The sequence below is a fragment of the Hakea prostrata genome, chromosome 10 (genome assembly GCF_041222555.1).
Source record: "Hakea prostrata isolate BN-2017 chromosome 10, UWA_Hpros_2, whole genome shotgun sequence".
In the NCBI taxonomy this organism is placed as follows: Eukaryota; Viridiplantae; Streptophyta; class Magnoliopsida; order Proteales; family Proteaceae; genus Hakea; species Hakea prostrata.
This window is the reverse complement of record NC_142609.1, coordinates 8,827,874-8,840,717: the sequence shown is the minus strand read 5'-3', so window position 1 is coordinate 8,840,717 and position 12,844 is coordinate 8,827,874. Positions and strand designations below refer to the sequence as shown.

Sequence of the window (12,844 nt, the reverse complement as noted above, 5' to 3'; positions counted from 1 at the left end):
TGATTAAGGCAGCTTTTTGTATTCCAACTGACTTCAAGATTAGGCTCCCAAGACCCTGTGAGAGAGCATATATGTTGAGAGAGGGGGAATTCCCACTGTACTTTGACTCCATGCTGGGAGGGATGAGAGTACCCTTTCATCCTTTTGTAATGCAGGTCCTATACCACTTCAACCTCAACCTCAACCCTAGGATGTTGGCCCCAATTGGGTAGAGATGTCTTGTTTTGTTCATAGGGTATTGTCATAGTGTGGATGTTAATTGCAATCTGAACGTCTTCATGTGCATTTTTTGCATTGAGAACCATAGAGAGAGAGAGAGAGAGAGAGAGAGAGAGAGAGAGAGAGAGAGAGAGAGAGAGAGGGGTGGTTCAGCTTCAGTAGGCGAGGGACCTCTAGTACTAAGTTCCACATTTTAGAAGACAACACCATACCCACCAACAACAAGGGGTGGAGAGATAGGTATATTGCTTGTCTCCCGCCTCAAGAGTGTGCCATTATAGAGTGGCCAAACATTACCAGGAGCGCCCTGCGAAGAATGAATGTCAAGCCAACCTTAGATCTGAGAGACAGCTCTCTCTATGAGATGTTTGTACAAGGACAGGGGGTCCTAGTCCATGGCAAGGAGATGGACTTCAATGCTCCACTGTTTCTCTGGAAAATCATAAATGGTGAGCCCCTGCTCCTTTCATTCTTTGTTCTCTCTTTATTTGCATTCTTTCGTGCATAGTGATTGATATGCTCTTGTTGTATGCAGATCCAAGAATGGCGCTCAGTCATGAGACTCTCACCCAACAATACGAGGCTGCCAAGGCTGCAACAAGAAACGAATGTGAGAAAACTAGAGGTTCTGGATATGGGCCAACCCTCCCAACCTCTGATTTGCCCAGCCCTGTCACTAGGGTCCCTCCAGAGTTCAAAATGAAGACCTTGGCCAAGATTGCCAAAGAGGCCAAGGGGGAGTCAGCAAAAGCTTCAGCAACAAAGGCTTCTAATGAAGGGAAGAAGTCTGCTACTCCTCCTCCCTGAGAAGGTGGTCTTGCTCAAACTGGGGCCTAGGCAAGGGACTTGGTCACAATGGAGAATCGCAAGTGTCCCGGTTCACCTTCAACCAATAAGAGCAAGGAAAAGGTGACCTGCATTGGTGGGTCTACACCCTCTTCAACAGCTACACCTCTAAGAGGTCTTGGAGGTCTCCCACCTCAAGCTCCCGGGAAGTCATTCCCGGGATAAGTATAGGTGAGATGACCTTTGGGGATGCAACAACCAAAGCATCAGGGATAAGTTCAAAGACCAACAACCCTACCTCCCAAGCCTCCAAAACCACCACCTCCACAACAATGGTACCATCAACAACATCAACAGTAGCAGCAGCCAAAGAGACAACAACATCAAGAGATGTAATGGTTGAGCCTTCCTCCTTGCCTCCTCGACAGGCTCCCCAATGGAATATTTTTTAGGGAGATGTCCTTATTGGAGAAGTAGGGAGAGCCAGACAGTGGCTAGAGCATGGGATCCCTACAATTGAAAAGCAACAATTGCAGCGAGCTATCCCTTGGAGGCCTCCATGCTCAACATCTCAATAAGTCCATCATCTTCACATGGTTTGAAATTCTCCCACTCTCCTTCACTTGGATAATCACTAACTGTTTTGTGTTGCAGGAGCGTATATAACTCTGTTAGCCTAGTGGAGGCATTGATAAGGAAGAGTAGGAGCATGGTCATAGATATAACTAGACTCAATAGCGATGTAGGCTACCAACACAAAAGGTATGAGATCCTATAGGCCAAGCATAATGACACTTATAGGGAGTTGGGAAAGTTCAAAAGGACCTAGAGCTTATGAAGAAAAAGCTGGGTGAAGTTGGTGCCAACTGTGAACATTATAGACTTGGGAGGGACGATGCCCAAAAAAGAGAGGTAGAGGCAGTGAAAGCCAAGGAACCTGCCATCTAAGATAAGGATAGGTTGGAGGTAGAGTTGGTCAAATTGAGAGTTGAGGTGTAGAATTTGGAGGCCACAGTGACGAAGCAACAAAAAGAAAATTCCAAGCTTTCTATCTGCTGCTCGAGACTTGACTTTGAGAAGCAAGAGCTGGAGTTGGAGTTGAAGGAAACAGACAAAAAGGTCTTGAAACTGACGGAGCAGGCTGCTACCTTCAAAGAAGATGCGATAAAGGAGTTCAGGCTCTCTGCTGAGTTCCAGCAGGAAGTGATGTAGGCAACTCTTCCAAGCTTCGAATGTGGCCTGGATGAAGCTTTCCATCTAATGGTGCAAGGCTGCCTGAAGAGACTTTGAAAAAGGTTTGTGAGGGAACCTCCTTCAATGTTGACACCTGTATGAGGCTGAAGATCCTTGTGTTCAGCTATATGCTACCCTCCGATTCGACTCCTGCTCGCACTAGTGAACCTTCAACAGATCAAACTCCAACTGCTGCCTCCACACTGCCACCTCTAGGAACTCCTTATCCTGAAGCAAATAAGGACCCTCTCCCTAAAGAATTCATCAGCCAAGTTCCTCTCCAACAAATCAATCTTGATGACTCCACCATTGTCACAATTGAAAGTGATGATGCTGCTAAAGGTAACCCAGTTGCTACTGAAGGATCAAACTTTGTTTCTTCTTTTTGTACCTTTTGTTTGTTTTTTGTTTTTTATAGCCCTTGAGGCCTTTTTCGTACATGACAGTGATCAATGAATCCAAATTGAGTTACTACGTCTTGTGTCATGCCATTACAACTTTTGCAATCAAAATTGATTTACACTACCTTATACATTTACATTTCTTGAAATTTCTCTAAGTATAAGCTCTTGGGAGAGGTTGATTGTTGATGTCATACCCCACCCAGCCGGATCCGGTCATACCTGAATACTTGTGGGGGTGATACACCGCAAGACTTAGGTTTAGTGACAATTGCATACAACATATAATATAGTAAATCAAATGAACAAGAATAAATCAAGTTTCAAATATAGAGTATCAATTCTGAAATAATGATTATAATCATCCATTACTTCAAATCAAAAGCTAAACATCAGAGTTCTAAGAAAGAAAGAAAGTCTACAGTGGAAGAAATATTCTAAGGAAAGATCAAATGAAGGCGACTCCATAGGAACAATCCTGACACGAACACGAAGCATCATATGCATATGGTTTTTCTTTGATCATGCCCTCCTAGTAACCATCCAACAAAGGATCTTCAACAAAAGTGGGGTCCTCATAACCTGTAGAGAAGTCTAAAGAACAAACAAAAATAAAGGAATGAGTTCATAGAACTCAGTGAGGGTAACTAACATCCATGTCATACATTCATCTAATTTCCACATCATAATTCAGAAGATAACCATGTAATTTATAATATAAATAAACAGATGCATGATGATGATATGATGTTCCTAACTCTATCATGTAGTCTTTATGGTAGACATGCATTAAGTCATACACCAGTCTTCTCTGGCGGTCTCAGTCACTCTTCCCTCATGGCACTCAAGTACGTCTGTTGGGTTCTCCACAGTTTTTGTGTAAAGTCCTGTCAAGCCATGGTTGGGGATTAGGTCACCACTCTCTCACATCACCATTGGTATAAGATCTGGCGCATGTCAAGGATAATTCTAGGCCCAATGCAAAGTCATATGGTCTCGTACTACATATGGTCCGGATATCTCCCCTCACGCCTAGTGCTCTGTTGGTTCAATACCTTCCCACCTATGACTGGAATCCTCAACAAGAGGCATTTGTTGGACCCCATTCCTTAATCCAGTGGCCATCCACATATAATGGACAGGATGCTCTCCATGTCCTCTCACGGGTTGGTTATTGGTTTTGAGCGCCCAGGAGCCCTTATTTATTATATACACCCCTACATCTTTATGATGATAGTGGGTCTGCTTGACACTCAGGACCCAGCCACTAACATCACAGGTTTACCAGCTTCAATACCCTTGCCGAAAGGGTAGTGGTACTCATGAGGTCACCTAGCCAAACATTTCTAGACATGTCATAGGTATGTCAACCAATAATCAAGGAAAGCGCCAAGGGCACCATAGGAATGCGTCACATACCACATCCACTGGTGTCCAATGACAAAAACACCAAAAGGGCATTCCTCATTCCCCAATCACAATCTAGGCAATCTAGGCAATCACATAAAGTCACTAGGGCAATGGGTGAACCCACAACCCTAGTAAGCAACATAAAATAAAAGGAGTTATTTAATTCAACATCATCCATATATTTTCATATCAATAATTTAAGATTTAAAAATAAAAGAAAAACTCAATCCATTCAATCTCATCCATCTCATACATTCTCATATCACCATTCAAAGGATATTGAAAAATAGAAAACATAATCACAAGATAATACTAAAGCAAGTTAAGATATCAATAATAAAAATTAACTAACATCATTATACATGTAAGATAAGGTTAAGTATATTCATCACCTTTTACTTGATTATTTTGTTAAAAGTTCAAGAATTCACTCCCACAAGTTTGGAGACTAAAGATACATAAACCTATTCATGCAAGAGAATTAATAATCACAAATTATAGTCAATTTGGGTTTCAAAGGATATCCCAAAATCTTCTCACAAAAATAGAATCCTGACCACTAGTTTAAAAAGGGTAGTTCTCAACCTCACTAGTGAATGGTCTCTAATTTGCCATCGATTCGAAGTCGAATCAAAACGAAACTTTGGGAAAGTCTAATTGACAGTAAAAGGATCCTATGGGTACCTTCAATTTGATCATTCAATCTAGATCAAAAAAACCCCAAATTGGCTCTCCTAAATCGTCCATGGCAACTCGGAGAGTCAAAATGCAAAATCTTTCACAAGAGGACGTACCATTACTCTCATATTCAAGGGAAACATCAATACAAGAAAACGAGAGCATCCAATATACCGAACACTCTTCCTTTTCAAGATAGCACAAAAGAAGAGAAGAGAAATTCCCACCAACTATGATTAAAGAGAAGGGTTTAAGGATTCTCACTTCCTTCAACGTTCCCGCAATGATCCAAGTCGTAGAGCACCTTTGATTGGATGGAAATACTCTTCTCCTTTGTTTCTCCTCTTCCCAAAGCCTCCGCCTTGTTCTAGCATAAAAAAATGCTTTTTTGGGTGAGTTACAACCTAAAATAGGGTTTAAAACACCAAAATCATGATTCAGCCCCGGAACTGAAAACTGGGTGGGGGTTGGGTCACCCAACTGCCCAACCTACCGGTCCATAGTTGGACCCCCATCCGAATTCCGATTCCAGTGATTTTTGGCTTGTTGGAAAAGTCTTTCGACAATCTTTGATTTGATACCTTAATATTGTCAATCTCGGACTCTCCATCGTTGATCTATGGATGTTCCAAAATCACCCTTTTAATACCATCGTGATTAATCTTCTACCTTCTCTTAAACTCTAGGAGAGTTGTCAAATCATCACAAGGGTCATCTACCAACATTGGTTCCATTTCCAAACCTTCTGGCTCGACTTGAATGGCCCAAAGTTGCCGCCGACTCGAGCCCCGAGTTCTTGGTCTTGAAACCACGGGTTAAAGGGGTAGAAATCTGGGGGATTTCACAGTTGATATCTTCTTTCTCATAAAAATGACTAAGTACATGTTCTTGAAAATAGTTCTAATAATGCATGTTTACAAAGAGAGAATGTACATGTAATACAAGATAAGTAATCAACAAGTGAACATATTGTTAACTCTTACTTGTTTAAGACATATTCCTTGCTCATTGATAAAACTTCTTTAAATGCATTGCATTCCACACGTGGCAAGCTCTCTATTAGCCTTCAAATCTCTAAGCCTATAGGTCCCAAGTAGAAGCTCACGTATGACCAAGTAGGGGCCTTCCTATCTAGGAGATAATTTTTTTTATTCCTCTTGGGGCTGAGATGTCAGCTTGTCTGAGGATTAAGTCTCCTTGCCGAAAACTTTTACAGCGTACTCGGGAATTATAATACTTTGCAATTTTTTTCTGATAAGCTATATTTCGATATAATGATGTTTCTCGAACTTCATCAACAAACTCAAAATTAGCCTGAAGACCCTCTTCATTTGCTAATTCAGCATAGTGGGTTGCTCTGAGTGATCCTGCTAACAACTTTACGGGAAACAAAGCCTCAGTACCAAAAGATAATTTGAAAGGTGTTTCCCCCATTGGTGTTCTTGATGAAGTTCTATAGGCCTAAAGAACATGAGGTAATTCTTCAACCCATTGTTGATGACTTTCCTCCAAACGTCTCTTGATTCCATCAAGTAGGGTGCGATTGGTAACTTCGACTTGCCCATCGCACTGAGGATAAGCTACTGCAGCCCTCCTACAGCCAATGTGATAATTTTGACAGAACTCCTTGAAAGCTGGATTATCAAATTGAGTTCCATTATCTATCAAAAGGATATTTAGCAAGCCAAAACAATAAATAACTTTGTTGAGGGTGAATTTTTCCATCTATTTCTTTGTGATGGTTGCAACTGGTTGCCTCAACTCATTTTGTAAAGTAATCAATGGCAACAATCAAGAATTTTCTACCATCTGAAGCAGGTGGGAATTGACCTAAGAGATCCATCCCCCACTGTGCAAAGGGCACTGGACTTGGAATAGACACTGTTGGGGCTCTCAGTATGGATGAATGTAGTTGACATGGTTCACAGTGGTGAACGTAATCTTGAGCATCCTTCACCATAGTTGGCCAATAAATCCCTTGTCCTTAGGATCACTGTGTTATAAACATTGTGATTTGAACCTTTGAACCAAGGTGAACTATGATTAAGTCAGATTCTAATAAGAGGAAGCCACCTCCAATGATTAAGTTAGACTCTGATGAACACAAATCATTGTAGGGAGGTTTAAATGCTTCCAGAAGACAAAGAGAGAATGTCTTCTTGGGTAGTTGCAGGAGAGTAATGACCAAAGTTAATGTTCATTAACTTACCCTAATTTGTATAGAGTGTTTGTGTATATATCACGTTCATACCTCTGAGGTGGTGAAGATGCATTGTAGCCCTTGGATATCTTGATCCCCAAGGGAGGGTGGCGATGGCCTCTAATGAATAGTTTGATTAGCAAGTCATATGCCCAATTTTCCCGAAGAAGCTTCAAGACAGGTTGTACACAATCCCACCAAATCGGGTGGTTAGAATCATGTTGACATGGACGTGACATACATCCCTTACTTTGGCAGACAAAACGTAAGAGTGCGATACTCGAGGAAGCCTTGTGCGAATGAGAAGTTTCCTTGCAGACAAATGAGCATTTAATGAATCTTAGAGCATTCAATGCTGGAATTAATTCTCTAATTAACGTCTGGAAGAAGATATGTAGAATCCTCTTACGACGTAACTTTACCCGAGATGTGACTAGTCAGGCACTTAAAAGGAAGATCATCTGAGAAGTCCTCCATGACAGCTGGCTATCACTATGAGGCGCTCTTCTCAGCAAGTATTCTGCTGAGAAGTGTCCTACGTACTCCACATACTCCATGAATCAGAACTAACCCCAACGCATTGGGTCGCATGGTTCACCTTGGTTCATGGGTTCAAACCACAACATTGATAACACAGTGAATATCAATATAGTCCCACATCCACTGGAAATAGAAAATGCATGGTATAAGACTCCTATAAAAATACAGCTGAGAACCTTTCTCGGCCTTTTGGCTAAGATCAAGTGTAGTATCTGTTCTTATCGGTTTAATATCTGATACGTGGGTCATCGACCCACATGATATTAAATTAATTTTTCTAGGGGGAGGGCTCACCACGGTAGCTTGCTGCCGGAGTTCTCATGCGTCGCCTATGCGTTGCACTGCTGCACGTAAGGGTGTCAATTGGTACGGTTTCGGCAATTCGATACGGTACCAATTTTGAATACTGAAAACCAGAACCGTACCGTACCATTTAAATTCGGTACGGTACGGTTCCGGTATTTACAAAAACGGTTCGGTACGGTTTCGGTATTAAATCGGTATGGGAAAACGGTTTAAACAAGGTATCTAATGCGGTACAATTTTGGTACAAATGAACTTATGCCACTTTTGTGATTAGTTCATTAAGATCCTAATGAAATTGTGATCAACCAATCGATATAATTTGAAATTAACATAGATAAAACAAATAAATCTAATTAATAGAGACAAAACAAGTAAATCTAAGAAGAAGAGTAATGATGAAACAAAAAATTAAAATAGGGAATTAAGGATAGGGAAAAGGTTAAGTGTTTTAATTGTAAAATTACAATTTATATCTCTTAATTTGGTACGGTACCAATTGGCATCGGTCTCGATGCGTATCGACGATGATGAGTACCTAAAATCGGAACCGTATCGAAGAAATTCGGTTCGGTATGTACTGTACGGTACGGTGCGGTTTTAGACGGCGCGGTTCGGTACGGTTAAACAGTTTCGGTACACAATTGACACCCTTAGCTGCACGAGCATGGCGCACCCCATCAATTCTAGTTAAATGCTTTCAGGGAACATTTAATGCTATCGAGTAACGTTTAACAGTTAATAAAATGATATAGAAGCGGAAAGATTCAACATAATCGGTTAACGGCGACGCATGTAACAGCTTGAAAACCCTTGCAGAATCGTCTCCGATTTGCTTCGTTGCTTCATAAAAAGCCTGTTTCTAGACACAAAACTCAAGCCCCACTCACATTGGGCGGATATACTCCTCCAAAAAGGGAAGATCCGAAGCAGGTATTTGTTCCAGAGCCAAAATCTACACATTTACACAGGAAGACATGAATTCGGTATTGCTAGGGCCCAAAGGTGTTTCGGGAAAGGAGAAATAATAGGAGAGATGCGAAGCGACTGAGGTTGTGCTTTTTTAATCCCACATCGGTCATCTCAGAAGAAGCAAAGGTAGAAAGAGGATTAAATATGGAGGAGGCCTGTATGATGAACATACTTACCTGGACGGGGTCGATGGCTGACCAAGAAGGGCCATGTCTTAGGTTGGTGACCTCCATTGCACTTGGGAGGGGTGCCCGCCTAACATCTCCCCAAGTGGGAGAGTGTACGTCATAATTTATGGCAGAGGGGGTACGCGTTCGCGCGGCCCCTACCAATCTAGTATCCCTCAAAGTTTTCCTGATTTACGTCTGTTTGTGTTGATTATCAACGGAATTGACCCATGGAAGCCGCAGCAATGTTTGAAATTGAAGGTATAATGATCTTAACAGGAATTTCAATAGTGAGTCTCCTGTGTTGTTTTTGCATGGTTTAAACATGATTCCAACTTCATTGATGGTAGAATTGTTTTGCTTCTTTTTGAAGGTTATTAAACCCTGAAGAGGAGCGGACTCTTCATTGATGGTAGATAATTGTTTTATCATTTTACGATATAATGCTACCACACTCTTATGTTCCATGATACTTCTACCCCCAGCCTCTTATTCTATGTGGAATGACAAACATCTGGTTGCCTTACCTCGTGCATATAATCCTCTCTTTGCTCGTACAATAGATCATTCTAAGGGATCCACTGTTTTCTGTTGTTTGATGCAGTCCTTATCCGCTTTCCAAGAATAGCAATCATTATGGGTAGGCTTTCTTTTTCTTTCATCTGTTTCATATTGGATGCGATGAGGATTTTGATGTTCATCCATTTATTTTACATCCTCAGAGTTCAGAAATTTTGTGATCCTCACTGACTAGTATAACCTTATCACAGGAGTATAATATGGTTTTCAGCTGCTATAGTTTGTGTTTACTACTCTAATGCCCTGGCCACTTTTGGAGTATGCAAAGCTTTTGTCCCATCCAGTCAAGCTGAACAGATGAATTCTGAGCTGCTAAAAACATACAATCTTGCTGAGAAGAAATCCAAGGGATTGGATCAAAATTGAAATGTATAGCCAAGCATTAATATTTTCTTGATGCATTTAGAATTCAACCATACCTGCTTATTGTTCTTGAGATTGATGGAGAGTGAGAATGTTGGAGATGTGCAAAAGATGGGGGCAGAAGAAAAAATAAGAATGGCTTGTGAGATGATCATAGCATGAGAGGGTACCTATTTGGCATGGATGCATTATACTAGTATTGTAATTGGTGTCCACACAGTTGTCAGTGTAGGGCAGCAACTGTAGAAGATGTGAAAGACTAGCAAATAATATAGCAGCAAATTATGGTAAGTAACTAGGGGCAAGCATTGTCGGCAGACCACAGTTGTAGCGTGAGGTGTGGGCGTCGAGACAAACACCTAGCAACAAATTGCTGGGGTAAGGTTGCAGAGAAAAATTACCCCTTGAACTCTGCTTGCATGGAAGCTTTTCAGCACTGGCTTTGTCTTTTTTGGCTATGGAGAGTAACTTTAGCTGGCAAGCATATGACCAGATAGACTAGAGGGCCATAGGAGCATTTCATAGCATGTTACATTCACCATGCCATTGTATTCAATTTCAGTTTTGAGGCTATATAGATGAGATTGCATGGCTTGAGGTTTGTATGACAGATGGCTGTTGCAGTGGTAGGATGATATTTGGATCAATGGTATGTCAATGTTGTTGTAGCTATGGAGATATTGATTTCACCTTGAGTTGACTTACCATGCTCAAGTCAAAGTAACTCTCAATTTCCATAATTATCCAAATAACATAGAAGTTCTAGCAAATAAGATGCAAATCCGTAGACTTTTATTGAACCGAAAAGGGCTAGTGGTTGGCTTTGACGCCCTTGTTTGGTTTTTTGATTTATTCAGTTTTTCTTATAGAGTTGGATGGGGCTTCCAAAGGTTTTTTTTTAGTATAAATTTATTTGTAGGCAAGAAGCATAGTTTGTTTCCAAGCCATCTGGAGACAAGCTACAGTGTTACTAGGTGAAAAGCGTGTAAAACAAATATAATTGATGGTCATCTAAGGGTTGATTTCTTTAATGGTTGTTGAACTTCCAAGCTTCCAAATGAGATATTCTTTTAGATTGGAGAAACTAGCTTTTATTTTTTGATGTTTAATTAATATTATTTTAAATTTTTTTCTTACTTCTCAGTTATCAATTATTAGAATATTTTTGAAGCTGGAATCTATTTAATGTTATGTGACTCAATTGTGATCTAAACCAGGTCTAGAGTTTGTATTTTAATAATTTCCCTAGACCCAGGGCTTGCCCAGGAAATCCCAGAAAAGGTAGAAGGGTTTAAGGATTTTTAAGGGGGTCTTAGAGCCTTCTAAAACTTAACTTCATATCTGAATCCTTTTGTAATTTTTAATTTCCGATTTGAAAAAAAAGTCTGCAATTCTGAAGGTTAAGATGAAGTACAGAATTTTTAAGTCAATGGAATGCAACAGAAATGCAGAAAATACGTTCCACAGAAATGCAGAAAATACTTGTAGGACTTGAGTCTATGACCTCCTGTGATCTTAATGGGAGTGAAAGGGGTGGAAGTTAGGGTGTCCTAATGGGGTTTGAATGTGGCTACTGTGGGAGAGGAGGAGGAGGAGGGAGGCCAGCGGGTGCTACGGTAAGTGGGGGCAGGGGCTGGCGAGATCGTGGGGGTTAGAGGAAGGGGTTTAGGGAGTCGTGTAACCTAGGCAAGGCTGCTAGATTGATGCAGTTGCAAGGTAGGGACTTGGGGAAGGATGCACAGGGCAGGGGGAGGGTTGCGGACAAGAGAGAAAGAGCTGGGAATGGGTTGGGGATCTTGAACTTACTTGAATGCTTACTAGACTTGATGAATCAATCTCTAGAACTTGCTTGAATGCTAGAATCAAATTAAGAATCTCAAAGACAACTGCAAAGTCCCCCCCTCAAAGGAACCCTACCACTCACTCAAGCAATTCACAATCAAATATTGTCATTCATCAAATCTGAAAATCACAATGCAAGATGAGGCTATTTATAGCCTAAGTAGATTCTGACTCCAATTGGGATCTCCTTACTGATCGTATCCCATTACATATTGGATTAAACTCTGATCCAAAACTCATAATGGATAAGATAAGGAATAAAATACCAAATAAGACTCCTTAAAAAAAAACTTCAGCTCAAAATAAAATACTCCAAACAAATCCAAAATAGTGTTGACTTCCGAATAACAAAACCTTTGGTTATTGGCTATTCCATATCAACAATATCATGTGAATTTGATTGTTGGATAAATGTTTTCTAATTGAATAACGTGCCCTCTTAAATTCCATTGGCCAGCTCGCCAAAGCTGTTGGTAAGTCCAGAATCCAGATACTGAATATAAAAAGATTTAATTATGTTTGAGACAGTGGTGGCTGTGTATGCTTGTGGTGAATGGTATCTGCTATCTATGTCTTCAGCTAGTAGATTCTTTGTGACAAGTGCTTCAGTTTTTGCTTATGCAAGAACGCTGATTTCTTGTTTTGTTGTAGTTTAAACTTCTGGTTGGTTGGGTTATTTCTACTATAGATACAAAGATCTTAATATAATTGTTAGGTTGAGAACAAAATAGAAGAAAATTGAACCATTGAGAAGAACTTTTCAGTTGTTTTCATCTTTTTGTAGCTGCATTCGACTATTCTCTGGTTTTATGGTTAAATTTTTCGTTCAATGGACAAGACCCCTGATGGGAACAACCATGGAGCTGAGCACCTATCTCAAATGTCATAGAAGAAAGGGAAGATGGAGGGAGGATATCTTCATAGCATATCAGAGGTGATGATGTTTTTATCAGCTGCTACTAAGGGTTTTTTGACATGGAGAAGGCCAGTACTTATCCCTGTCAAATTCTGGCCATGCTAGTAGCTTCCTTTCTATTTGGGAAGCAGACCGCCCGAGGCTGTGGCTTTGATAGTCCCACATCAGTCAGCTCAAAAGGTGCAATGGTAGAAAGATTTTATAGATATGGCAGAGGCCTAGGAGAACATACATA

At 40.6% G+C, this 12,844-nt stretch overlaps 2 non-coding genes across 2 annotated transcripts; both read left to right on the top strand.

Annotated features, from left to right (window-relative positions):
- The first annotated feature begins 7,640 nt into the window (after positions 1-7,640).
- LOC149001814 (U2 spliceosomal RNA) lies at positions 7,641-7,834 on the top strand. The gene has a single exon (XR_016170497.1). It is a non-coding gene; the product is annotated as a U2 spliceosomal RNA (small nuclear RNA).
- Positions 7,835-8,910: 1,076 nt separating this feature from the next.
- On the top strand, positions 8,911-9,070 carry LOC149001813 (U1 spliceosomal RNA). Its single transcript, XR_016170599.1, has one exon. It is a non-coding gene; the product is annotated as a U1 spliceosomal RNA (small nuclear RNA).
- Positions 9,071-12,844: the final 3,774 nt, after the last annotated feature.